Raw genomic sequence first — 26,485 nt, 5'->3', positions numbered from 1 at the left:
GATGCCCATAATTGGCACCCTTTATTGCGCCAATAAAGGACCAGAAACCAACGATCATACAATATTCGATACTCGGTTCTGACGTCGACCAACTTTTGGAAACATCGTACGATATCGTTTTGCCTCCACCTCTCACTGGTGGAGATTCACTTAAAAATTTGAGCATCCGGATCTGGATCTTCACCACAATCTAATAAATTCGTCCTTGTCATATACCCAACCTGTCCACCAAATTTCGTCTGAATCCATCCACAACCGTTTGAGATATCTTGCTCACAGACAGACAGGCAGGGGTTAAAACAAAACTTGCGCCCACTTCCGGTGGCGGAAGTAAGGAGACTGCTTAATGCGGAAAGTCACACCCAAGGAGGCATCTACATGGAAAGATCGTTTCGCCAACTTCTCAACCATCACCTGTTAGAGACTGTACCTGGCAGTCTGTGTAATTAATGGCGGAGCCCAGCTTTTCAAATCAGTATAGATCTTTGTGACTCTCTACCTCCCTCCCGCCAATCTCCGTGCGATTAGATGTCCTTCATCTAATGTGTTGAGAGCCTGCAAGACATCATGGAATTGAAAGAGTCAAAAGTTCTACATCCTGAATTCCAAAGAAACAACCAAACACTCACAAGCTCTTCTGTCCTCTACCAACGGCACCCATTGTGGATTGCATGCGCTCCGTTGTTAACTGGGCATCCGGAAGCAGGAACTGTTTGTTGAGCTAAGCCACCCTGATATTTCTCGTGACTCACGAGGTTACAGCCGGTATTCCCATAACCTCCTTTAGCTTATACTCCTCCATCCATAACAGAGCTGTCACGGAACATCACAGTCATTGGGCAGCGACACAGCTATATCACCTGCTGTGACCGCAGTCACGACAGCTAGCTCACCTGCTGTGACCGCAGCCACGACCTACGGCACGGACGCCATGACAGATCTCCTGATGGTGAGATGCTTTACGCATCGAGCAGAGGAGTCAAAGTCATCAAGTGGGGAAGGAAGGAAAGAGAAGCCCACCCGTTGCTGGAACGTTAGAACTTGTTGTTCTGCATTAAGAAGCAGCTGTTGAAACCGTCCTGCGGTGTTGCTCCTTTCTGCTGTTAAGCCGGACGAGGTGTTGTTCGTGAGTGTTACGACTCTCGCACACTCGTAAACCGGTTTTCCATATACCAGTCGGGGGTCACGAAGGAAGAGCTGTTAGAACGATCAGAATGAGGTCAAAAAGGTGGTAAAGGTCACAAACAGACAATTTCCAAAATCGCGGGAAGCATCAACCTTTTTAGGGTCGGGGTTTAACCCAAGTTGTGATCATTTCCCCCTAATCTTATTGCTACAGCATTCTTGAAAGATTCCAGCAAGTTAGCAGACTAAGCAGAGTGTTTAGACATTCCATGGACGCGATGGACTGTGGATGGAGGAGACTGTATGATTGTACCGGCATACAGTGGTGTCGATTTGAACGTGAATGTTTACCAGAGTAAAGTGTACAGAAAGACTGCAAGTTATGGGCAGGGATATGGGAGGGCTGTGGGTAGAGGTGAGCAGGATGTGGGGTGGAGGGTGAGAGTAAACTGATATAAGCAATTCTCATTGAAATGCATATAAATGTGCAGCTGAATGAGAGTTAAACAGTGTTACGGATTCGTAACTTCCGTTATTGTGGTTTTCCTCCACTTGAAAGATTTCGGATTCTATGTATTATTATTGTCTTCCCAAGGTTTATTGTTTATGAACAGTTATATAAAGTTAAAATCATCACCATTAACTTCCCGCCTAGTGGGAAAAGTCATAGAGACATTGAGGAGTGTCGTTGCACTCGCTGACCACGCCATGATTGACCTGACTGTATATAAGAGATATATAGAGTGCACTCTTAATGGCCATTTGCTGTACATTGCTGTAGCTGTGTGAGTGGCGGTAGGGAGGGTAGCTGTGTGAGTGGCGGTAGGGAGGGTAGCTGTATGAGTGGAGTATTCGTGAATGGCGGTAGAGAGGGTAGCTGTGTGAGTGACGGTAGCGAGGGTAGCTGTGTGAGTGGCGGTAGCGAGGGTAGCTGTGTGAGTGGCGGTAGCGAGGGTAGCTGTGTGAGTGTTGGTTGTGAGGGTAGCTGTGTGAGTGGCGGTAGCGAGAGTAGCTGTGTGAGTGGCGGTAGTGAGGGTAGCTGTGTGAGTGGCGGTAGAGAGGGTAGCTGTGTGAGTGGCGGTAGTGAGGGTAGCTGTGTGAGTGGCGGTAGTGAGGGTAGCTGTGTGAGTGGCGGTAGCGAGGGTAGCTGTGTGAGTGGCGGTAGGGAGGGTAGCTGTGTGAGTGGCGGTAGAGAGGGTAGCTGTATGAGTGGAGTATTCGTGAATGGTGGTAGCGAGGGTAGCTGTGTGAGTGACGGTAGCGAGGGTAGCTGTGTGAGTGGCGGTAGCGAGGGTAGCTGTGTGAGTGGCGGTAGAGAGGGTAGCTGTATGAGTGGAGTATTCGTGAATGGTGGTAGCGAGGGTAGCTGTGTGAGTGACGGTAGCGAGGGTAGCTGTGTGAGTGGCGGTAGCGAGGGTAGCTGTGTGAGTGGCGGTAGCGAGGGTAGCTGTGTGAGTGGCGGTAGGGAGGGTAGCTGTGTGAGTGGCGGTAGGGAGGGTAGCTGTATGAGTGGAGTATTCGTGAATGGCGGTAGAGAGGGTAGCTGTGTGAGTGGCGGTAGCGAGGGTAGCTGTGTGAGTGGCGGTAGCGAGGGTAGCTGTGTGAGTGGTGGTAGAGAGGGTAGCTGTATGAGTGGAGTATTCGTGAATGTCGGTAGAGAGCGTAGCTGTGTGAGTGGAGTGTTAGTGAATGGTGGTAGGGAGGGTAGCTGTGTGAGTGGAGTGTTAGTGACTGGCGGTAGAGGGGAGCTGTGTGAGTGGAGTTAGTGAATGGCGGTAGTGAGGGTAGCTGTATGAGTGGAGTGTTAGTGAATGGCGGTAGGGAGGATAGCTGTATGAGTGGAGTATTCGTGAATGGCGGTAGCGAGGGTAGCTGTATGAGTGGAATGTTAGTGAATGGCGGTAGCGAGGGTAGCTGTATGAGTGGAGTGTTCGTGAATGGCGGTAGCGAGGGTAGCTGTATGAGTGGAGTGTTAGTGAATGGCGGTAGCGAGGGTAGCTGTATGAGTGGAGTATTCGTGAATGGCGGTAGCGAGGGTAGCTGTATGATTGGAGTGTTATTGAATGGCGGTAGAGAGGGTAACTGTATGAGTGGAGTGTTAGTGAATGGCGGTAGCGAGGGTAGCTGTGTGAGTGGAGTGGTAGTGAATGGCGGTAGGGAGGGTAGCTGTGTGAGTGGCGGTAGAGAGGGTAGCTGTGTGAGTGGCGGTAGAGGGGGTAGCTGTGTGAGTGGAGTGTTAGTGAATGGCGGTAGCGAGGGTATCTATGAGTGGAGTGTTAGTGAATGGCAGTGGAGAGGGTAGTTGTATGAGTGGAGTGTTAGCGAATGGCGGTAGCGATGGTAGCTGTGTGAGTTGAGTGTTAGTGAATGGCGGTAGGGAGGGTAGCTGTATGAGTGGAGTGTTAGTGAATGGTGGTAGGGAGGGTAGCTGTGTGAGTGGAGTGTTAGTGAATGGCGGTAGAGAGGGTACCTCTATGAGTGGAGTATTCGTGAATGGCGGTAGTGAGGGTAGCTGTGTGAGTGGAGTGTTAGTGAATGGCGGTAGAGAGGGTAGCTGTGTGAGTGGAGTGGTAGTGAATGGCGGTAGAGAGGGTAGCTGTATGAGTGGAGTATTCGTGAATGGCGGTAGCGAGGGTAGCTGTATGATTGGAGTGTTTTTTGAATGGCGGTAGGGAGGGTAGCTTTGTGAGTGGAGTGTTAGTGAATGGCGGTAGAGAGGGTAGCTGTGTGAGTGGAGTGGTAGTGAATGGCGGTAGAGAGGGTAGCTGTGTGAGTGGAGTGGTAGTGAATGGCGGTAGAGAGGGTAGCTGTGTGAGTGGCGGTAGAGAGGGTAGCTGTGTGAGTGGCGGTAGAGAGGGTAGCTGTGTGAGTGGAGTGTTAGTGAATGGCGGTAGCGAGGGTAGCTGTGTGAGTGGAGTGTTAGTGAATTCTCCCCTTCTTCCCCCTCTCTTTTGTGTCCTCCCCCCTCTCTCCCCATCTTGTCTGCCGCTCCCCTTGTTTTTTGTGTTTTGTGTGTCGGTTTGTCTTTTTGTGTGATTAATGTTTGCTCTTTCACGAGCCTCGATCTTGTATACAAAAAAAAAAAAAAAAAAAAAAAAAAAAAAAAAAAAAAAAAAACAGTTATACCTGTGTGTGATTTATAATACAAATTTGTTCATTTATAATCATTGGTGTGGTTTCACTTTTAATTTTCAACACAGGGTGGTATATTTTTCTGCCGGGGTTCCCCTCGGGGTTCGGAGGTTACCGAGACCGGGAGATTGTAGAGGACTCCGTAACAACAGTTATTGTAACGTCAGGGGGTGAGGGGGGGGGGGGGGGTCGTCGTCGTCGCTCCATTGTAATCACACGTCGCTCCAATGGATCGATCGAATCTGCCAGCACCGGTCATCGGTGGACATCAAATATCCCTCGGTGTCTTTATCAAAAGAGTCGGTGAGTTATCACCAGCATCCCAAACAAATTCCAAATTCCTGCTCCAACTGCGTTAACCCTCGCCAAGAAACTGCTTCGGAGCTCTGTCAAGAGCCGAGAAGGTCTACATTGACGATGACGACCTTGGGTCCATACTGTTCAACGTGTTCTCATGCCCACATGGCGATGAGTCCCTGGATGGATGGGCAAATTGTTTTTGGCTCATTAGGACATGACTTTGAGTCTTTGGAGTGGATAATCATCCGCCTCTCAGATGAATGGAATTAGGACTCGAAGGAAAATCCTGGGATTGCCTTAACGGTTAGTGAGGCTGCCTTGGGATCCTATGGTCCTGAGTTCGAATCCCGGTCGGCTGTTGAATTGACACCAGGTGGGTTGACTCAGTCTGTCATCCTTCTGAGGTCGGCGGCATGAGTGCCAGTGTCCTGGTAATAGGGGCACGGCATCAGCGGGTAATAGGGGCACGGCATCAGCGGCACAACCGCGCCCTCAGCCAATGATGTTACCTGCAGTCCTGTGTTGCATACAAAAGAAGGAGAACACCAAGGAAGCGAGTTTAAACACAATACTAACACTTTATATTTATGATATCAAAGTATATACCTGTGCAACGAATTCAGGTGGTCCTTTGCCATCGCCTCTGCCATCACCAGTGCAAGGCAAGAAGTTGAACATTGTACTGGCACACAATGGCCTATTTTAAAGAGAATCCCATGCGATAGATGAAAATCACTTCCAATTATACATTTCCAACTGGAAACACTTGGAAGAACATTCGAAATTTGCGAATTTATGACACATTGGAATAAATGGGAAAAACAAACACAGCGAACCGATGTGTAACTGGGGAGTGAGAAGGAGCCGAGCGTGGCTGGATTAGGAGGATGAGAATGGTATTTGGATTACTAACAAATGGTGGGCGAAGGGGAGGGGGACGTTTTCAAGCATGTATTGTTAGCACAACGACAGGAGAGAATTAGCATAACAATAAAGGATATTAAGCATAACTAGAGGAGATTAAGTCTAACAATCAATAATAAGCATAACAATGAAGCCCTTAAAAGGAACGCAAACAATCGGAGTCCGACTGCAAACTCGAAGGCAGCCCAAATGAAAAAGACCGACAGAGTTAGTATCTCGGAACATTCAAAATATCTCGGAATGAAACACTCACAATGAGTTCAAGTCAGAGCTCTATTACTCGGCCTAGCAGAGCCAGCTTTAGGCCGTGTATTCCTGCTCCATGAAAACCATGCAACCGATGCTTGCGAAAAACAGACTTTGTCAGAGCTAGCTCTATTATTCGGCCGAGGCCGAGCGGACAAGCTCGAGGCCGTGTATTCCTGCTCAGTGAAACCATGCAACCGATGCCTGCTAAAAACAGACTTTGTCAGAGCTAGCTCTATTATTCGGCTGAGGCCGAGCGGACAAGCTCGAGGCCGTGTATTCCTGCTCTGTGAAACCATGCAACCGATGCCTGCTAAAAACAGACTTTGTCAGAGCTCGCTCTAATATTCGGCCGAGGCCAAGCGGAGCAAGCTCGAGGCCGTGTATTCCTGCTCGGTGAAAACGATGCAACCGATGCCTGCTAAAAACAGACTTTTTGGAACAATGGCCGCATTTTCCATCTGATCAACATGGAACTTTGTTGAAAGGTTTTCTCCATGGCAGGCACTCCTGTAATGAACGTTTTGTCGATTGCCCAAGCGGTTATGGAGAAAATTAATTTAAAAGCGAATAAAGGTGGATAAGTGAGGGCAGAAGAAAAAATAGTGAAGGCCTCGGCAGACTTCCCACAACATGGTCAACTATGGTTGAGGACACCTACTACTAGTGTGATGGAAGCAGTCCAGTGTTTTCATCCGGTTTTTTTTAAATTAAACTTTCTATATTTGATGTCAACCAGTCACGTGATGATCCAATGCTTTTTTTTTTTGCTTTTTTTTTTGTATACTGAATCGAGGCTCGTGAAAGAGCTGACATTTACTTCACAAACAAATCAACCAGACAAACAAAATATATAAAAAGAGGGAGCGGAAGACAAGAGAAGGGGAAGCACACAAACACTTGAGAGCACACAACATTTAAGAGCAGGGAGATGTGTGGGAGGGAGAGGGCTTGGGGGGAGGAGGCGTGGGAAGGGGGGGCGGGTGGGAGAAGTAGAAAACACAAGGACACCAAGGACTTCCAGGACAGGAGTTGGTATTTCAAAAATGTGGAATTGGGGTGAAATTAGCGGGGATAGAAAAGATCAAGGTTTTGGATGGGGGAAGATAAGAGATGGTGGTGAACAGCTGTTTTAAAGACCTGGAGGGTGGAGTGGGATTGAAGAGAGTGAGGGAGTTTGTTCCAAAGGTGGGAGAAAAGAGGAATGAAGGAGTGAAGGTGAGCAGAGAGTCTTGATTTTGGCAGTTTAACCATAAGAGGGTTGCAGGCAGATCTTGTGCGACCTGTAGGAATATTTGCGGGACAGAGCCCAGAGAGAGCTGGGGGGGGCAAGGCCAGAGAGGAGTCGGTAGAAGACGGAAAGACCACCAACCTGCCTGCGGTGAGTGAGTGAGAGGCCCTTGGAGTTAGCTTCATCGCCGGAGATTCCAATGATTCTGAATGCTTTGGTTTCAACAGCGTGAAGACGAGCTAGGTGTGAGGCAGGAGCACCAGCCCAGAGGGGAGGGCAGTATTCCATTGAGCTGCGGATGAAAGCCTTGTATGTGGTGAGGAGCTCAGGTGTGCCAAGGAAGGACTTCGCACGACGGAGGATGCCCAGTCGGCGACTGGCTTTGGAGGCCAGATTTGAAATGTGGGTTTCCCAGGAAAGATCATGGCAGATAGTGAGACCCAAAAGCTTGAGTGACAGAACTTATTGGTGAGGATTATTCAGAAAGTGGATGGGAGGGTTGTCCAGTCGGTCTTTTCGGAGAGACATCGTAAGAGTGTGAGATTTGGCAGGATTGAAAGACATGTTCCACTTGTTTGCCCAGTCTGTGATTTTGTCCAGGTCTGCAGAGAGTGAGGAGGCTGCAGACTGCCGATCTGAGGGATGAAGAATGGAGCGACAGAGAGTAGAGTGGCGATAATATGGCTTTATGGCGCCTTAATATGGCGATAATAATATGGCTTTCTGCCATATTATATTGTATTGTGACATCACTGGCTAAAAAACGTTGCACGTGACCTTTGAATCAGCAGCGTAAGCTTTCCTTATTGTGGCCATTTTGTACTCCAAGAGGCATGCTTTCCTGTTTTCACACAAGGTTTAATTGCTTTTCATGCTTATTGCCAACTGGTGTGAGATGGTTGCCCACCATTGCCAAATGCCATATGGGGAACGAACCCACATCTGTTATGCTTCACAAACCTGTTGGTAGATAAGGCCTCCCATCACAGCTTCTGGGCAAAGTTCAAGGCCGGTTAAACCTGGATGTTTGTTTATAAGAGGCACAGTACAGTAAAGTGTTCAGTTAATATTTGAGAAAATCTCTCCTTTTCATGTTGGTAACCAATCCAATGCCAATGTTGGGAACATGACCTCCCTTACTAAAGGGAGACCATGTTTCACAAATGTATTGGATGTCTCTGCAGCAGTTCAGTGGATGTATTATATATTTACACTTTTGGAAGGAATTTGATGATGTTCTGCATGGAAGGCTGTTAGCTAAGGTTCGGGTTTGCGCAATGGCTGGTACAGTAGCTAACCGGATTGGACGCTGGTTTAGTGATTGGAATCAAAGAGTGGCTTGATTGGGAGAATGTCTGGCTCATAAGTAGTCGCGTACCTCAAGGATCATTGTTAGTCCCCTACCGATTTCACCCGAGGGGACAATATATTTGCTCACTGTCTGTCTGTCAGTCCCTCTGTCACACCTGTGGTTTTCCAGACTTTTTTTCCCCTACTTTTTAACATATTCAACTGAAACTTGGTGCATGGCTTTATTACGATAAGTTACAGAAGAAGTTTGAGTTTCGGAGCGTTTCGCCTATTTTTCACAGAGTTTTTCCCCTTTTGGACTTAAAAATATGGCATATACATGGGTCAGTTTTCCAGACTTTTCGTCCCCTTACCCTTTAACATATTGAACTCAAACTTGGTACATGGCTTTATTATGATAAGTTACATAAACTGCAACTTATTCTGTAGCTTTTCATACATAAAACAATTTGTCCTTCTGTATACTAGAGAAATACCCGTGCTACGCACGGGTGGGAGGCCAGAAGCAAACAGGCAATGCAGATACGGTGAATGCTAAAGCATGAAACCAATAAATTCCACAATCCTGTAGCACCTTCAGTCGCACGTCAGACATGGACAGCAAGTTCGTGAAGGACTTCCATGAAAAATGTACCCGTTCCAAACAAACGGGTACGTTCACGTATAGAAACATCGATTGTGGGTCCGTGGCGAGTCTGCACATGGCGATGGCAAAATATCAGAAATTGAAGGCTTTTTATTTTAAACGATTCATATAAACATCCGTTGAATCGTATCACACACAAATCATCAAAATCTAAACAGTATCTTTAGAATTTCAATAAAAGCCACATCACTGCTCATATCGGTAAATATTATTCCATTGAAGGAGCCGGGGCTCCCACGTCGATCGGAAGAATGGACGCGACAAAAAGCTAGAATTCATCTGAGTTGCTTTAATGAAATCAAACACTCAGGCACTCTGAAAAACCGTTTATCAGTCAGCAATATATATCTATTCCGCCAGGGGGTTTGCCCAGGCCCGGCGCCAGGGGGCGTGGCCCAGCGTCCTGGCTGCGGCCTGGCAAGTTGAGGGCGAGCCTGGGCGTCCTGGACGAGCCCGGCATGGTGATCGCTCCGCGTCCTTGATAGGTGCAAGGCGATTGTGAAAACTCAGCGGCAGCCGCTACACACGTCCCCCCAGAATCGACTTGCACCGGCAGGGTCAATTTGAGGGGGGTCCTGATGACCCGGCCGAAGCGACCCCTGGCGGGTCGTGGGAGGGGGTCCGGTGAGGTGGTGGGCGGTCGAGTGGGGGGCACCGTGGACGGGGGACGGCCTCGCCGCGGCGGAAGGGCCACCCGTGGTGGGTGGTCGACGTCCACGTGCGCCGGCTTGAGGCGGTCCACAGCAATCCGGTCCGACCTGCCGCCGATGTCGATGACGAACGACTTGTCGTCCCGTCGCAGCACCCGGAAGGGCCCGTCGTACGGCGGCTGGAGTGGCCACCGATGTGCGTCGTGACGCACAAAAACATACTCCGCTGTGCGGAGTGCTGGGGGGACGTAGGACTGGGGGTCACCGTGGTGGGATGTTGGCACGGGGGCAAACCGTCGGGCGGCCTCCTGGAGGTCCGAGCGCTGGTGAGCTGCGGACCAGGGACTGGTAGCGTCGGGCACAAATTCGGCCGGGACGCGTAGCACCTGGCCATAGACAAGCTCGGCGGTGGATGCCTGGAGGTCCTCCTTGGGGGCCGTGCGAAGGCCCAAAAGGACCCACGGCAGCCGGTCGGCCCACCCGACGTCTTGAAGGCCGGCCATGAGCGCGGCCTTCATGGAGCGGTGGAATCGCTCGCACAACCCGTTTGCTTGGGGGTGGTAGGCCGTAGTACGGTGGAGCTTGATCCCCAGGTTGCGGGCGACCGCGCCCCACAGCTCGGAGGTGAACTGTGGACCGCGGTCTGACGAGATGTCCGCCGGTGCGCCGAAGCGGGCGACCCAGGTGGCGATGAAAGCCTGCGCCACGTCGGTGGTGGTGGTGGAGACGAGGGGAACGGCCTCCGGCCACCTGGTGGTCCTGTCCACCATGGTGAGCAGGTGTGTGAACCCCCGTGACGGGGGGAGGGGGCCCACCAGATCCACGTTGACGTGGTCGAAACGTCGTTCGGGCACGGTGAAAGGTGCCAGCGGGGCCTGGGTGTGTCGGTGGACCTTGGCCCGTTGGCAGGCCGTGCAGGCGCTGGTCCAATCGCGGACGTCCCGACGAAGGCCGTGCCAGACGAAACGCGCCGACACCAGCTTCTGGGAAGCTTTCCGGCCCGGGTGGGAAAGACCGTGGAGGGAGGCGAAGATGCGGCGTTGCCAGGCGACGGGCACGATGGGGCGAGGCTGGCCTTGGGAGACGTCGCAGAGCAGGACAGTGTCCGCGCAGGGGATGTCGGCCAGGCGGAGGCCCGTGTCCGCCGCCCGGAGGGCTTGCACCGTGGTGTCGGTGGTTTGGTCCGCCGCCATAAGCGCAAAATCCACGCCCAGGTGGACCGCGTTCGCGCTGGCCCGGGAAAGACAGTCGGCCACGGCGTTGTTTTTGCCGGCGACGTGCCGGATGTCCGTGGTAAACTCCGACACGGCGGAGAGGTGGCGCTGTTGGCGGGCCGACCATGGCTCCGTGACCTTGGCCATGGCGTAAACCAACTGCTTGTGGTCGACGAACGCCGTGAAAGGTCGGCCCTCCAGGAGGTGGCGGAAATGGCGGACGGCCAGGTGTAGACTGAGGAGCTCCCGGTCAAACGTGCTGTATTTGAGCTCGTTCGGCCGGAGCTGCCGGCTGAAAAAAGCGAGTGGCTGCCAAACCCCGTTCACCCATTGCTCATGTACGGCGCCCACCGCGTAGTCGGAGGCATCCGTGGTGAGGGCGATGGGAGCGTTGAGCACCGGGTGAGCGAGCAGTGTTGCGTCGGCGAGGGCCCGCTTTGAGCCTTGGAAGGCCGCATCCATTGCTGCGGACCAGGCGATGTCGTGCTTGGCCGGCATGCCCCGGAGGGCTTCGTAGAGGGGCCGCATAAGCTGAGCAGCGCGGGGCACGAAGCGGTGATAAAAATTCACCATTCCCAGGAATTCCTGCAGGGCCTTTATGGTGCGGGGACGCGGGAACGTGGTGATGGCCTCGACCTTGGTTGGCAGCGGCACGGCCCCGTTCTTGGTGATGTGATGGCCCAAAAAATCAACGGCCGTCGTGCCGAAGTGGCATTTGGCCGGGTTGACGATGAGGCCGTGCTCGCTGAGGCGCTCGAACAGTGTCCGGAGGTGGAGGAGGTGCTCGGCCCGGGACGTGCTGGCGACGAGGATGTCGTCCAGGTAAACAAAAAGGAACGGCAGGTCACGCAGCACGCCGTCCATCAAGCGCTGGAACGCCTGAGCCGTGTTCTTGAGACCAAACGGCATCCGCAAGAATTCGAATAAGCCGAACGGCGTGATGACTGCCGTTTTAGGGACGTCGGCCGCCCTGACAGGTACCTGGTGATATCCCCGTATGAGGTCAATTTTCGAAAAAATGACCCGTCCCGCCAGACGGGCGGAGAAGTCTTGGATATGCGGGATCGGGTACCTGTCGGGGGTGGTAGCGTCATTGAGACGGCGGTAGTCGCCACACGGGCGCCATCCACCCCCCGGCTTTGGCACGATGTGCAGTGGCGAGGCCCACGCGCTATCGGAGCGCCGCACGATGCCGAGGTGCTCCAACGCGTCGAATTCGGCCTTCGCTACGGCGAGCTTGGCTGGGTCGAGGTGGCGGGCCCTGGCGTAGACCGGCGGGCCCGTGGTTGGTATGTGGTGCTCGATCCCATGCCGTACTGCGACGGCCGAAAACGTCGGCCGCGTGAGGGCCGGGAACTCCGTGAGCAGGCGAGCAAACTCGTTCACCGCCGGGACGGCGCATGCCAGCTCGGTCGGCGCGGAGCTGCTCAATGTGCATACCAGGGAGCTGAAGGTTTCAGCGTTGATTAAACGACGCCGTTGGACGTCCACCAGCAGTCCGTGTGCGCAGAGGAAGTCGGCGCCTAGCAGAGCCACGGGCACGTTGGCGGTTACAAACGTCCAAGCAAAGCGTTGGCCGCCGAAGCAGAGGGTGACGTTGCGCGGGCCGAAGGTGCGGATAGTCGATCCGTTGGCCGCAACTAAGGAGGGGCCGCAAACCGCGGATTGCCTGTCCTGGTCAGAGGCGGGTATGACGCTCAGTTGGGCGCCGGTGTCGCACAGGAAGCGCCGTCCGGACGCTTTATCCGTGATGAACAGTAAGTTGCCCGTGTGGCCGGCGCTCATGGCTGGTAATGAACGCCGGCCCGGCCGTTTCCCGGCCTGCCGAAGGTGCACGGGGGTCGGCATGTCCGGGCCTTCTGTCCGAACCTGGCATGATAGTAACACCATGCTTGGTCAGGTGGAGGCCTCGGTCGTCGTGCCGGAGGTGGTCGGCTCGGTAGAGCGGCCGCCAATGGCGTCGGCAGTTCGGCCGTCGACCGTGCCGGGTGCTCGGGCGCCCTGGGTGTTGCGTCGGACGGCGGTGGGTCCCATGTCGCCGCTACGATGCGCTGTCCTGCGGCGGAGATCTTGTCGGCTTCTCTGGCAAGGGCCCGGGGATCTGTGATCGTCGTGCTTGCCAGGGCGAGGCGTACCGGGTTAGGCAGCTGACGGAAGAACAGCTCCCGGAACAGGAATGCCGGAGAGTGCTCGCCGAGCAGTGAAAGCATGTAGTCCATGCGCTCGGAAGGGCGCGTGTCGTCGAGCTCAGGCAGATCGAGCAGGCGCCGTGCGCGTTCCGCCGATGGGAGGGCGAAAGCATCGAGGAGCAGCTTCTTAATCGCGCCGTATTTGTCAGCGGCTGGCGGGCTTTCGAGGAGGCTCAGGGCGCGGGCCGCGGTAACCGACCCGAGCGCAGCTACCACATGGTGGAAGCGGGTGTCGTCGGCCGTGATGCCTCGCAGGGCGAACAGGGACTCCGCCTGTGCGAACCAAACCGCCGCGTGAGCCTCCCAGAAGGTAGGCAGTTTAAGGGCGACTGCCGTGTCCATGTCGATAGGTCACCAATGAAGGAGCCGGGGCTCCCACGTCGATCGGAAGAATGGACACGACAAAAAGCTAGAATTCATCTGAGTTGCTTTAATGAAATCAAACACTCAGGCACTCTGAAAAACCGTTTATCAGTCAGCAATATATATCTATTCCGCCAGGGGGTTTGCCCAGGCCCGGCGCCAGGGGGCGTGGCCCAGCGTCCTGGCTGCGGCCTGGCAAGTTGAGGGCGAGCCTGGGCGTCCTGGACGAGCCCGGCATGGTGATCGCTCCGCGTCCTTGATAGGTGCAAGGCGATTGTGAAAACTCAGCGGCAGCCGCTACACCATCGTGTTTCAAATCGTGATCGATACACTATGATCGTGATGATCGTGATCGTGAATCGTGATCGATAATCGTGTTCACAATCGCTGTGTCGTATGTACTCCCGATACGTGTACCAAATTCCCGAAACGTGTAACTGTACCAAATCAACAGTTAAAAGGATTTTGAGCCGATAGGTGTTACGGTCTTGGCAGGATCGATGGAGACAGCGATCTGTTAGATCTGATCCTCCTTCATGCCACATCCGATCGATGCAGCCGTGCAGCGATCGGTGCAGTCGTTTGTGCGACACACGGTGCAGCGATCGGTGCAGTGATCGGTGCAGCCGTTTGTGCGGCACACGGTGCAGCGATCAGTGAAAACGTGGACTCCCACACTGCCACATCCTGCTGATACTTGCTCCCGCATGACGTTATTTTCCCAGGTGCCGCACAAACGACTACACCGATCGAGATTTAACGGATGTTTATATAAATCGTTTAAAAGAAAAAAAGTCTTCAATTTCCGATATTTAGCCTTTTCATTTGGGTCTCCCAATTGAAGCCCCGCCCGTAGGGCGGGTACCGTTGCTCGACGTAAGAAGACGTCACAATGAACGTCATGCAAACGCGAATGTTATGCGGGAGTCCAAACCTGAGAATTCTGGAGACCAAACCTGAAATTGGGAAAACTAAATAGCCTATTTTACTCCTGGGGATCCCAGGATTATCCACCCAAAACATCGTTTCGATCGGTTGAGCCGTTTTTGCAGTACCTTCGAACAGACAGACAGACAGACATTTGGTGAATTATAGTAAGAAGACGTCATAATGAGAACAATGAACGTCATGCAAACGCGAATGTTATGCGGGAGTCCAAACCTGAGAATGCTGGAGACTAAAGCTGAAATTCGGAAAACTAAATAGCCTATTTTACTCCTGGGGATCCCAGGATTACCCACCGAAAATATCTTTGCGATCGGTTCAGCATTTTTTACGGTACCTTCGAACGGACAGACAGACGGACATTTGGTGAATTATAGTAAGATGTCTCACAATTGCTGAGTGCTTGGACCAATAACATTCATTGGGACCAGTAGGGGACATGTATTGCAAAGCAATTGTCCCTCTTGTTGATCATAATTTACATCAATTATTTGAACAATGGGGAAAGGGGTTCGCTTTCCATAGTGTACGGTGACAAAAAGGTGGAAGTAAAGAAGGCAGCAGAAAGGGAGGAGATCAGATTCAGGAAAGTCTTTCATATTTAACATTGAGGAAATATAGCTACCCAAAAACCTTTGGTGATGAGAGGCAAAAGTGAGAGGCAAATGCAGCAAGTTGTTTCAGGCAGGTATACATCCAATGAGACTATTTTTTGCTAATGTTTACCTTGTTGTTCTTGAAGAAACGTTTACACCTGGCAGCAGCAAGATCTCGACTGGATCATCGTCTATCACATAGAGAACATACCCTGAGTTAGTTAACATCACTTTATGAGAGTCCCCCTTTCCCCCCGACCACTTGTATTAATCAACAGTACCAGTGTTGCTTCTCCTCCTCGAGGTGGAGAGAGACGACACTTCACTAGATTTTTTAAAACGATATTTCTTATACACTTGTCACGTGATGTTTTCCTCTCGGAACCATAGTGTTCACTCTAATTATAATATCACCACCTATTCTTTTGTACCTCCACTGCAGGTGTTGCATTTTCAAATTGCTTGCATAACAACTAATCATTGCATAATATACGGAGCATTTCATTTTCACATGATTCTATCACGTGTTTTTTGCATTTCTTTTCAAGTTTTTACTATTTCCATAATTATGTCCAAGAGTGTACACCATATATATATATATATATATATATATATATATATATATATATATATATATATATATATATACACGAGCAAAAGTACCCAGCAAATGAGTCGCTTCCTGACGGGAATATGAATGATGAGGGGGGGAGGATAGGGGGGAGGGAGAGGGGGGGAGGAGAGGATGGGGGGAGGAGAGGAGGGGGGAAGGGAAGGGAAGGTGAGGGGGAAAGGGGAAAGGATGAGGAGAGAAGGAGGGAAAGGGGGATGGGGGAGGGGGAAGGAAAGGGGGGAGAGGGGAGGGGGAGGGTGAAGGGAAGGGGGGAAAGGGGAAGGGAAGGGGGAGAGGGTAGGAGGAAGGGAAGGGGGGAGGAGGAAGGGAAGGGGGGAGGAGGAAGGGAAGGGGTGAGGGGGAAGGGAAAGGGGGAGGGAAAGGGGAAAGGGGGAGGGGAAGGGAAACAGGGTGCGGGAAGGGAAAGGGGGAGGGGAAGGGAAACAGGGTGCGGGGGGGTGAAGGGGAGGGGGAGGGGAAGGGAGGTGAGGGAAACATTGAGGAGAAGGGAAGGGAGGAGGAAGGAAAGGGACGGGAGTGGATTGGAGTGGGATAGGGAGAGAGAGAAGGGAGGGGGCGATGATGGGTGAGGGAGCGAGGAAGGAGGAGGAGCAGGGAGGAGACAGAGAAGGGAAGGAGGATGGAGAGAGGAAGCGACGGGGGGAGGAGGGGAAGAGTGACTATATCGCACAAAAATCTTAGTCAATGAAAAAATGGGTACATAAAAACAAAAAGGCGGCTCTGTCTACTGTAACGCCATGTCTTGCAAAAGCAGCCTGAATAGGGTTCACCAAGTGGTGTTTAATCATATTCAAAAATATATGCAATCTGGGTCCATCATCTGGAGGGAATTTTAAAAACAGATCCAGGTACAGTGCAGCAGTGGCGTATCAAGGGAAAATGACGCTCGGGCGAGATGTAAAATTGTAGCCCCTCAAACTGCCCGTAAATCTTTGAATGGTGTGTGTGTGTGTGTGTGTGTGTGTGTGTGTGTGTGTCCGTGTGTGTGTGTGTCCGTGTGTGTGTGTCCGTGTGTGTGTGCAGGGTCCGTGTTTGTGTGCAGTGTCCATGTCAGGGCCGTAACCTTTTTACCATTTGAGTTTTGTCATCAAATTTTCGCCAAATGTGACTCAATGTGCAAATGCTGTTCAATTTCCCAGTCAATCGGATGAAAATTAACTTTTTTTTTCAGATAAAAATTTATGATTTTGGAAGTTTGACCTTGAGTTGACCTTTGTCATTTTGACCTAAAAATAGTTGGTTTCCCCATTTAGTAACTCAATATGCAAATGCTGTTCAATTTTCAAGTCAATCGGATGAAAATTGACGGTTTTTCAGATGAAAATTGATGATTTCGGAAATTTGACCTTGAGTTGACCTTTGACCTTTTAACCTCAACAATAGTTGGTTTTCCAATTTAGTGACTCAATATACAAATGCTGTTCAATTTTCAAGTCAATCGGATAAAAAATGGCGATTTTAGAAATTTGACCTCCAGGTGACCTTTGACCTTTGACCTCAAAATCAATAGGCTTCTCAGTTGTGACGACCTCTACAGCTTGGTGGAGCTTCGTCACGATCGATTTAGAATTGTGATCTGTAGGCCGGTGACAAACAAACAGACATAATAACAAATGCAACCGACCAATATACTTGCAAAATCTTAGATTTTGCAAGTAACAAACAGGGGTGAAAACAGAGCCTCCGTCCACAATTGCTGGTGGAGGTAATAAAAGAACTTTTCAAAATTGTATTTTCTAAATTTTTCGAAAAATATTTTGTGGAAAAATCTAAGTAGTGACCCCTTGAATATACCCTGAAAATTTGGTGTCAATCAGCCCAAGGGTCTCTGAGTAGTTACCGGACATAAAGACATACACATTTTTGCTCATACATGGCTTTCAAAAAGAACCTGACAACTTTGAACCCTGACAAGAACCTTAATATATTTAGAACCACAAATGATACAACGACACCCTTTGACTCATATGATACAGAAACTCATAAAGTTTTGTTTGTGCAGATCATCAATATACTTCAATGTGAACTCCGTTGGTCGCACGCAGGACATCAAGGTGGTACACGAGTTCTTGCCACGTTCGGCTCAGCATGTTTGCATCCACCAGTGCAGTTGTGATCTGAGAACGAAGATCCTGCAGGTTTGTCACCTTGGTGTTGACGACATCTTTGACAAACCCCCACAGAAAAAATCAAGGGAGGTTATGTCTGGTGATCATGGGGTTGGTCCAGGTTGATCAGGGTTGGTCAAGTGGTCAGGTCAGGGTTGGTGAGGTGGTTGGTCTATCTCGGCCATTCCAGCGACCTGGAAAGTTTTCATTCAGGACTGCTCAAACGACTAAGGCCCAATGAGTGGGAGCACCGTCCTGTTGAAAAATGATATCGAGTTACAGGTTTTAAATCTGTGGGAAGGCGAATCCTTCTAACATGTTCATGTAAATTGTTGAGGTCACTGTCTCCTCTGCAAAGAAAAACAGACCCACCAAGCGGTCATGGAGAAGGCCACACCACATGTTGGACTGTCACATATGTGTTCAATGACCATTTCAGAGCCCCAGATCATCACATTGTGCTGGTTGACTTTCCCCGATACATGAAAACAAGCTTTGTCTGTGAACATGACCTTTCTCAGGTAATCTTCATCATCCCCTATGTGATTGAGCATTTCCAAGGCAAACGCCTTTGAGCTCCTGCAGAATCTGCACCTTAAAGGTACAAAGCTTCAGTCTTTTATGCAAAATCCTGTGTACATTGGTGGTTGGTAGTCCCAGTTCTCTGGATGCGCGTCGGATTGATTTTCTGGGATTTGTTGAAATTATTCACGCACTCGTTCAACATCTGCTGCACTTGTGTTTGGTCGACTGGTATTTTTCTGTTTCTGACAACTTCCAGTCTCCTTTAACCTCCTGTACTGCTCTCAGATACTCATTTGCAATGGCGGATTCCTTCCATACCTTGTGCAGAAATTTTGCTGAACTTGCGTGTCAGATCTCGTCTTGACGAACCATTCAACACAATGATCTTTCTCCTGCGGAGTCGCCATTTTATTTTACATTAAACCACCAGACATGACAACAAAGAAAACTTAATGAGTTTTTGTATCATATAAAACAAAGGGTATCATTGTGTAATTTGTGGTACTAAATATATTAACAACCAAAGTTGTGCAGGACATTTTGGAACACCTTGTATTTATTTGAAACATTTATGAAGTAAAATAAATAAATGAATAAAACCAGGATGGCTTGGTTCCCTGAAAAAGGAAGAAGGGAAAGAAGAATAAACTGATGGAACCATAGCAAGTGTAGTTGATTGGATAACTAATGACCAAATGCATCGACGACAGACAGACCCCAAATTGTGTATTATATTATGGTGATGGTGATGATGATGATAATGATAATGATTGATGCTTTAACTCGACAAAAGCCCTCAACTGTTGTCAACTAGCGCTCTCAAGTGCAGGTCCACGCATGCTCTGGAGCAGTACGTGATGTGGAGCGGAGGCTGCCAAGACAAAGATAGTCACAAAGACTAAGCGAGCGCAGGCCGTACGTCATTGAATCACACAATGTTCCCAAAAAGCATATAATATATGAATATTCCACTCACTAAGTAATTAATCGTTCATTCAAACTTTCCCCAATAATGTATTAGATTAGAACATTAGATCAACTCGTGGGGTCACCCGTGGGAATCCCACGGGCATGGAGGTGTATCGTTGCGATCGGTGCAGCCGTTTTTGCGGTACCTGGGAAAATAACGTTAGGCAAGAGTCCAAACCTGAAAATGCTGGAGATCAAAGCTGAAATTGGAAAAACAATATAGCCTATTTTACTCCAGGGGGTCCCAGGATTACCCACCCAAAATTTCGTTGCGATCGGTTCAGCAGTTTTTGCGGTACCTGGGAACGGACGGACGGACATACAGACGGATAGACATTTGCTGAATTATAGTAAGATGGCAAGGAAAACTGCATCGTAATCCTTTATGAGAACACTACACATTTTTTGGGGTGGGAGATGGTGGGGAAGGGGTCAAGCTATATGCTGTTCACCCTTCTCCAAAAAAGTGTGGGGGGCATGTTTGGACTTGCACCTCTATTTGCTTTAATTTAGGGCTGACACCCAAAACGTCGGCCTCACCTCGCCACTTACAGTAGTAAACATGCTCTTATCAACATTTTGTTCAGGTTAGTGAAGCTTATCCATTGTCAAGGTTATACTCACGTCATGTATTAATAAACAAAGGTCCGGATCACATTTTAACCACCCACGTACATCGTCTAAATAGCAACGGTTTCGATGCATCACGTTCTCCGGGTGTCTTACGTGACAATCATGACACAGGTGATTCCCTCCCACAGGGCTACCGTAGGGCACCTCGTGGGAAATGTAAATAAATAAACCAGCCTCACAAATTGGCTGCAGGCCTATACATTTCAGGAAAAGTGTGGCCAAATTGTAACCTGACAACAACGGTACCTCGTACACTGGGTATATCTCACTGAACCATGCGCTGTGGTACTGTATTTACACTCAGGTCGAGTTTGAATGAGACATGACATGTGTGAGAAAACTAAATGATGGACTCAAATTATTTCGTTTGACCTATGGGACGATGGTGATTTCCCCTTTTATATTATGATGGTTATGAAATGGTTTATACACCACGAGAAGAAGAAAACTCACAGGTAAAACGCAATGACGTGCTTCAAATTAAGTTATTTTGATGAAAAATTCTTCCCAGCGTCTCTCAGGCTATTCCTAAACAAGGATGGATTTATATATATATATACACACACACACACACAGTACCACACTGATATAAATGTCCGTCAAAAATGACGGGTTGGAACAGTTTATGTGACGGCGCCAGCATGCCAAAGTCTGAAGCCTGGGCCTAGTGTCAGGTATGCTTATATCTTCTTTATTTATTAGACATCATATGGATGTAAATGAGCACTCGTTTTACTCTGTGCACGTTGCACATCACGTGCAGCGAATTTCACCTCCCTGCGCCTTGTTTTTATTGTTATTTTTTATTTTAAACGCTTCTGTACACCACCCTTGAGATTCGGTTTGCAAGTCACCATCTACATTTCCAATAGAAGAGACATAATTCTCTTATTTTGGGTCTTTGGTGTCGTCTGGGTCATTTGGGTCTTTTGGATCCTGGGGGTCTTCGGGGTCTTTTGGATCCTTGGGGTCTTTTCGGTTCTTGGGGTCCTTTGGGTCTTCTGAGTCATTTTGTTTTTTTTCACCAGAGGACACAGTGGTGTTCAAAGATTGCCCATTAACACCCCCCCTCCCCCTCCCCACTCAAATCCCTCCTAAAGCGCTACTCAAAGCCCTTAAAACCTACCCTTATGAAGGGGAACAGACACACACAAACACAAACTGACATGTTTTATATGGTAGATAAATATATATATATATTACATGCAGTGTATACTGTATATATACTGTATATAAGCATATATACACTGCATATAAAGTATCAGAATGAGAAAATTATGTTGCACGTTGGGAACAAGATCGACCACAGGGTCGTATGATCGACTCTGCTATGTTATTAATTTAATAATCATAGAGATAACTAGAACGGCACTCAGTAGAGAGCATACCTCCACCTGGTTGGCCCGATCACTCAATGATGAAGAATCACTTAAAAAATTAAATAATTCTCATATCCGAATCCATATTCAGATCTTCACCAAAATCGAATCGATTCTTCCTTGTCACACACACAACCGGTCCACCAAGTGTAGTCCAAATCCATTCATAACTTTTTGAGATATCCCGCTATGTATCGTTTTTGGGCCTATCTCCGAATGGTGAAGAATCATTTAAGAAAATTAAATAATTCTCATATCCGAATCCATATTCAGATCTTCACCAAAATCGAATCGATTCTTCCTTGTCACACACACAACCGGTCCACCAAGTGTAGTCCAAATCCATTCATAACTTTTTGAGATATCCCGCTATGTATCGTTTTTGGGCCTATCTCCGAATGGTGAAGAATCACTTAAAAAATTAAATAATTCTCATATCCGAATCCATATTCAGATCTTCACCAAAATCGAATCGACTCTTCCTTGTCACACACACAACCGGTCCACCAAGTGTAGTCCAAATCCATTCATAACTTTTTGAGATATCCCGCTATGTATCGTTTTTGGGCCTATCTCCGAATGGTGAAGAATCATTTAAGAAAATTAAATAATTCTCATATCCGAATCCATATTCAGATCTTCACCAAAATCGAATCGATTCTTCCTTGTCACACACACAACCGGTCCACCAAGTGTAGTCCAAATCCATCCTTAACTTTTTGAGATATCCCGCTATGTATCGTTTTTGGGCCTATCTCCGAATGGTGAAGAATCATTTAAGAAAATTAAATAATTCTCATATCCGAATCCATATTCAGATCTTCACCAAAATCGAATCGATTCTTCCTTGTCACACACCCAACCGGTCCACCAAGTTTAGTCAAAATCCATCCATAACATTTTGAGATATCCCGCTATGTATCGTTTTTGGGCCTATCTCCTAATGGTGAAGAATCATTTAAGAAAATTAAATAATTCTCATATCCGAATCCATATTCAGATCTTCACCAAAATCGAATCGATTCTTCCTTGTCACACACACAACCGGTCCACCAAGTGTAGTCCAAATCCATCCATAACTTTTTGAGATATCCCGCTATGTATCGTTTTTGGGCCTATCTCCGAATGGTGAAGAATCATTTAAGAAAATTAAATAATTCACATATCCGAATCCATATTCAGATCTTCACCAAAATCGAATCGATTCTTCCTTGTCACACACACAACCGGTCCACCAAGTGTAGTCCAAATCCATCCATAACTTTTTGAGATATCCCGCTATGTATCGTTTTTGGGCCTATCTCCTAATGGTGAAGAATCATTTAAGGAAATTAAATAATTCTCATATCCGAATCCATATTCAGATCTTCACCAAAATCGAATCGATTCTTCCTTGTCACACACCCAACCGGTCCACCAAGTTTAGTCAAAATCCATCCATAACATTTTGAGATATCCCGCTATGTATCGTTTTTGGGCCTATCTCCTAATGGTGAAGAATCATTTAAGGAAATTAAATAATTCTCATATCCGAATCCATATTCAGATCTTCACCAAAATCGAATCGATTCTTCCTTGTCACACACCCAACCGGTCCACCAAGTTTAGTCAAAATCCGTCCATAACATTTTGAGATATCCCACTATGTATCGTTTTTGGGCCTATCTCCTAATGGTGAAGAATCATTTAAGGAAATTAAATAATTCTCATATCCGAATCCATATTCAGATCTTCACCAAAATCGAATCGATTCTTCCTTGTCACACACCCAACCGGTCCACCAAGTGTAGTCCAAATCCATCCATAACTTTTTGAGATATCCCGCTATGTATCGTTTTTGGGCCTATCTCCTAATGGTGAAGAATCATTTAAGAAAATTAAATAATTCTCATATCCGAATCCATATTCAGATCTTCACCAAAATCGAATCGATTCTTCCTTGTCACACACATAACCGGTCCACCAAGTGTAGTCCAAATCCATCCATAACTTTTTGAGATATCCCGCTATGTATCGTTTTTGGGCCTATCTCCGAATGGTGAAGAATCATTTAAGAAAATTAAATAATTCTCATATCCGAATCCATATTCAGATCTTCACCAAAATCGAATCGATTCTTCCTTGTCACACACATAACCGGTCCACCAAGTGTAGTCCAAATCCATCCATAACTTTTTGAGATATCCCGCTATGTATCGTTTTTGGGCCTATCTCCGAATGGTGAAGAATCATTTAAGAAAATTAAATAATTCTCATATCCGAATCCATATTCAGATCTTCACCAAAATCGAATCGATTCTTCCTTGTCACACACACAACCGGTCCACCAAGTGTAGTCCAAATCCATCCATAACTTTTTGAGATATCCCGCTATGTATCGTTTTTGGGCCTATCTCCGAATGGTGAAGAATCATTTAAGAAAATTAAATAATTCTCATATCCGAATCCATATTCAGATCTTCACCAAAATCGAATCGATTCGTCCTTGTCACACACACAACCGGTCCACCACGTTTCGTCCAAATCCGTCCATAACTTTTTGGGATATCCTGCTATGTATCGTTTTTAGCCCCATCTCTCAATGGTGAAGAATCAGTTAAAAATTCTAGTAGCCGGATCCGAATACGGATCTTCACCAAAATCGAATCATTTCGTTCTTGTTACATTTGCTACATCTCTGCCAAATTTCGTCCGTATCCGTCCATAACTTTTTGAGATATTTTGTTCACAAACAAACAGACAAACAGACAGACGGGGGTGAAAACACAACCTCCATCCACCTTTGGTAGCGGAGGTAATAACATGACCCCCTTGGCGGGTCCCGAAGGGAGCGCGGGTACTTCTAGTCTTATAATAATTCTCAAGAAACTGAACCAACCTGAACAACCAATTAGCACGCAGTTTGTATGACAATCCAATGATTAACTTTCCTTTCTCTCTAAAGTCTAAAGTATGCATCGCCCATCGTATTTTTTTTTTCAAACGTCTTGATAGCATCATGCAGGTGAGGCCTTCTCGGGTCAAAAGTTATTGCAGGTACCCCTCCTTTCCCCTACCTTGGTCCTTCCTAACAGAGTCTCAAACAAATAAATCCTTATCGAAGGCCTAAAGCTAGACTGGAGTTTGCTTGTGACCGTTGCTCTCCTTTTAAACCCAATTTTGGGCCTGCACGTGCATCTCCGGTCACCATGGCGACGGCTGTATGACGTTCGAGCCATCTTATGATTAGGTCTCAGTTTGCATGAGCAAGTGTTAAAGGCAACATTTTAAACGGGTATAATGTTAACTCGTATGTATGTTAAGCTGGATGTCCTGCCTCCTTGTTTATAAAAATCGATTCCATGCTATTTGTGCATTATTTTCCACATTTGAGGCACATTTTCACCTTTGTTGTCTGAAACGAGCTCCAGTCAACACCCACGACCTCGTTTGTGGAACTTCAGTGAAATTCCCATCATCCATCACGTACCACTTCCTTCATGCATCTTACACCTGGACCTGTTTCGACAATTCCCTACAAAATGTCGGAACAAAACAGGATGCATGTGGGAACAATAAAGAGTTCATTTTGTTTTTCTCACCCTTACCTCACTCACCTTTGCAGAGCTTTGTGGGACCGGGGAGTCTGTGGACTTCCCAGACCTGTAAGAGTCTTATTTTGCTGTCCCGAACCACAATCAGCAGACACGTTCCGATGAGCTTCCAAATGCCAAACGCAATGTCCCTCGGTGTTCCATTAACGTCTGTGGCCTACCAGGTGATGCACGTGCCGGTAGAGCACGTGGCTTCTTTTGGCCTTTCGAACTCTCAACCGCTCCATTTCCCATATATAACAGTATCGGGGAAAGAGGGTCAGTCCTTTGTTGAAGAAAACTTGAGAAAACCAGGCTTTGGAGTGAGGCCTAACTCAAAAGCATTGTGAGATTAGCACTCAAAGGGCAGGCCGGTAAAAATACATGATTGCGTGGTCTGTTCGGCGGAGGCCTCGGTGCTTTTACACCGGCCGTGAACAATGGGGAGGAAGGGAGAGGCTTTACGGCCAATTCCTCGACCCTCGCCCGACTCTCCGCTGCGATATTGTTCATGGAGATCCGAACGGATCACCAGAGGCCTGTTCGTCGGGGCATGTGGTCCAAGAGCTAGGGTACCTTTTGTGCAGCGTCTGAGGCCACAAGGTTTGATCAACTTTTCTAAACCAAAATTTAATGCAGATTCCAAAAATCCATTTCTTATGTGCCGCAAATGTTGCGGTTTGGGTGGAAAATGCGTTTTTTTGTTCTTTTTCTATATTTGGGCGAAATCTGAAATGACAGTTTATGACAATTTATGACACGACTGTTAGTATTTTGTGGTTTGGTGAGAGCGGTTGTAATAAGCATAACTTAGCATATTGTAGCTGATAGAGTAAATAGTTATATGAACAGTAGATATTAGAGGGTGACGGGTATTATAGCCAAATAGACTAGATACAATTGGTGATGGCATAACTACATCAATTAATTGTTGTATTTCTTTACCTTTTTCATGCATCTGATGTAGGAGGATGTCATTATGAGAACAGTTGTCAGAGAGGTCTAATGGAAAAGATATGTCAATGGAAGCTTATTTCTTGTGCAATGATCTGCACTTTGTTAATAATGAATCCCATTACCATGGCAACCAATCACATGCAATATATTTCATAACAACATATTAATGGTTTCTAGGGTGGTCGATATATATGATGATAGACTCATTAGTAGGTGCGAGTCGTCAACCTTTATAAGCAATCAGCTCAGGATTAGTGTTGTTTACCATAGCAACTATACTTCATCTAAAAATACTGTTATCCTTGGAAAATACATGTATATATGTTGGAACCCATCTGTGGATCGGTCCCATCGGCCGATGTGTCTGACCCATCTGTGGATGCATGAGAAATGACAATGCAGACCCATCGGCCGATGGGTCTGCGCCATCTGCGGATGTGTTGTTCACCTTGAAGGAATGTGTTGACAGAATGGTGCTCTTCAATCAGGTACACAGTCATTGGAATTACATGTGGTAGGAATTTAACAGAGATGATTTTTAAATGTTTTATTTAACTTTTATTTTTAAAATTTAATTTTTATTATTTTATTTAATTTAAATTTTATTTTATTTTATTTAATATAAAGGAATTTAACATTCCCCTCCGCCATTATCAGAAGAACACCTAATGTTTTGTATGAATGTTGAGTATGTTATGTAAAGCTTTACTAAAACTGCCATGTATCTGTTAATTACAAAATGTATTGACAAAATGTATAAATAGATGGGTAGAAATAGATAATAAAACATTTAAAAATCATCTCTGTTAAATTCCTACCACATGTAATTCCAATGA

The 26,485-nt window shown here is 47.6% G+C and overlaps 1 long non-coding RNA gene across 1 annotated transcript; it reads right to left on the bottom strand.

Annotated features, from left to right (window-relative positions):
* Window positions 1-5,011: 5,011 nt before the first annotated feature.
* Window positions 5,012-24,961, bottom strand: LOC137437357 (uncharacterized). Its single transcript, XR_010986478.2, has 3 exons — window positions 24,717-24,961; window positions 15,003-15,063; window positions 5,012-5,074 (listed from the first exon to the last, which is right to left on the bottom strand). It is a non-coding gene; the product is annotated as an uncharacterized LOC137437357 (long non-coding RNA).
* Window positions 24,962-26,485: the final 1,524 nt, after the last annotated feature.

Source organism: Myxine glutinosa, chromosome 12 (assembly GCF_964187855.1).
Source record: "Myxine glutinosa chromosome 12, kmMyxGlut1.1, whole genome shotgun sequence".
Taxonomy (NCBI): Eukaryota; Metazoa; Chordata; class Myxini; order Myxiniformes; family Myxinidae; genus Myxine; species Myxine glutinosa.
The sequence above is the reverse complement of the archived record's forward strand: the minus strand, read 5'-3'. Positions and strand labels throughout refer to the sequence as shown.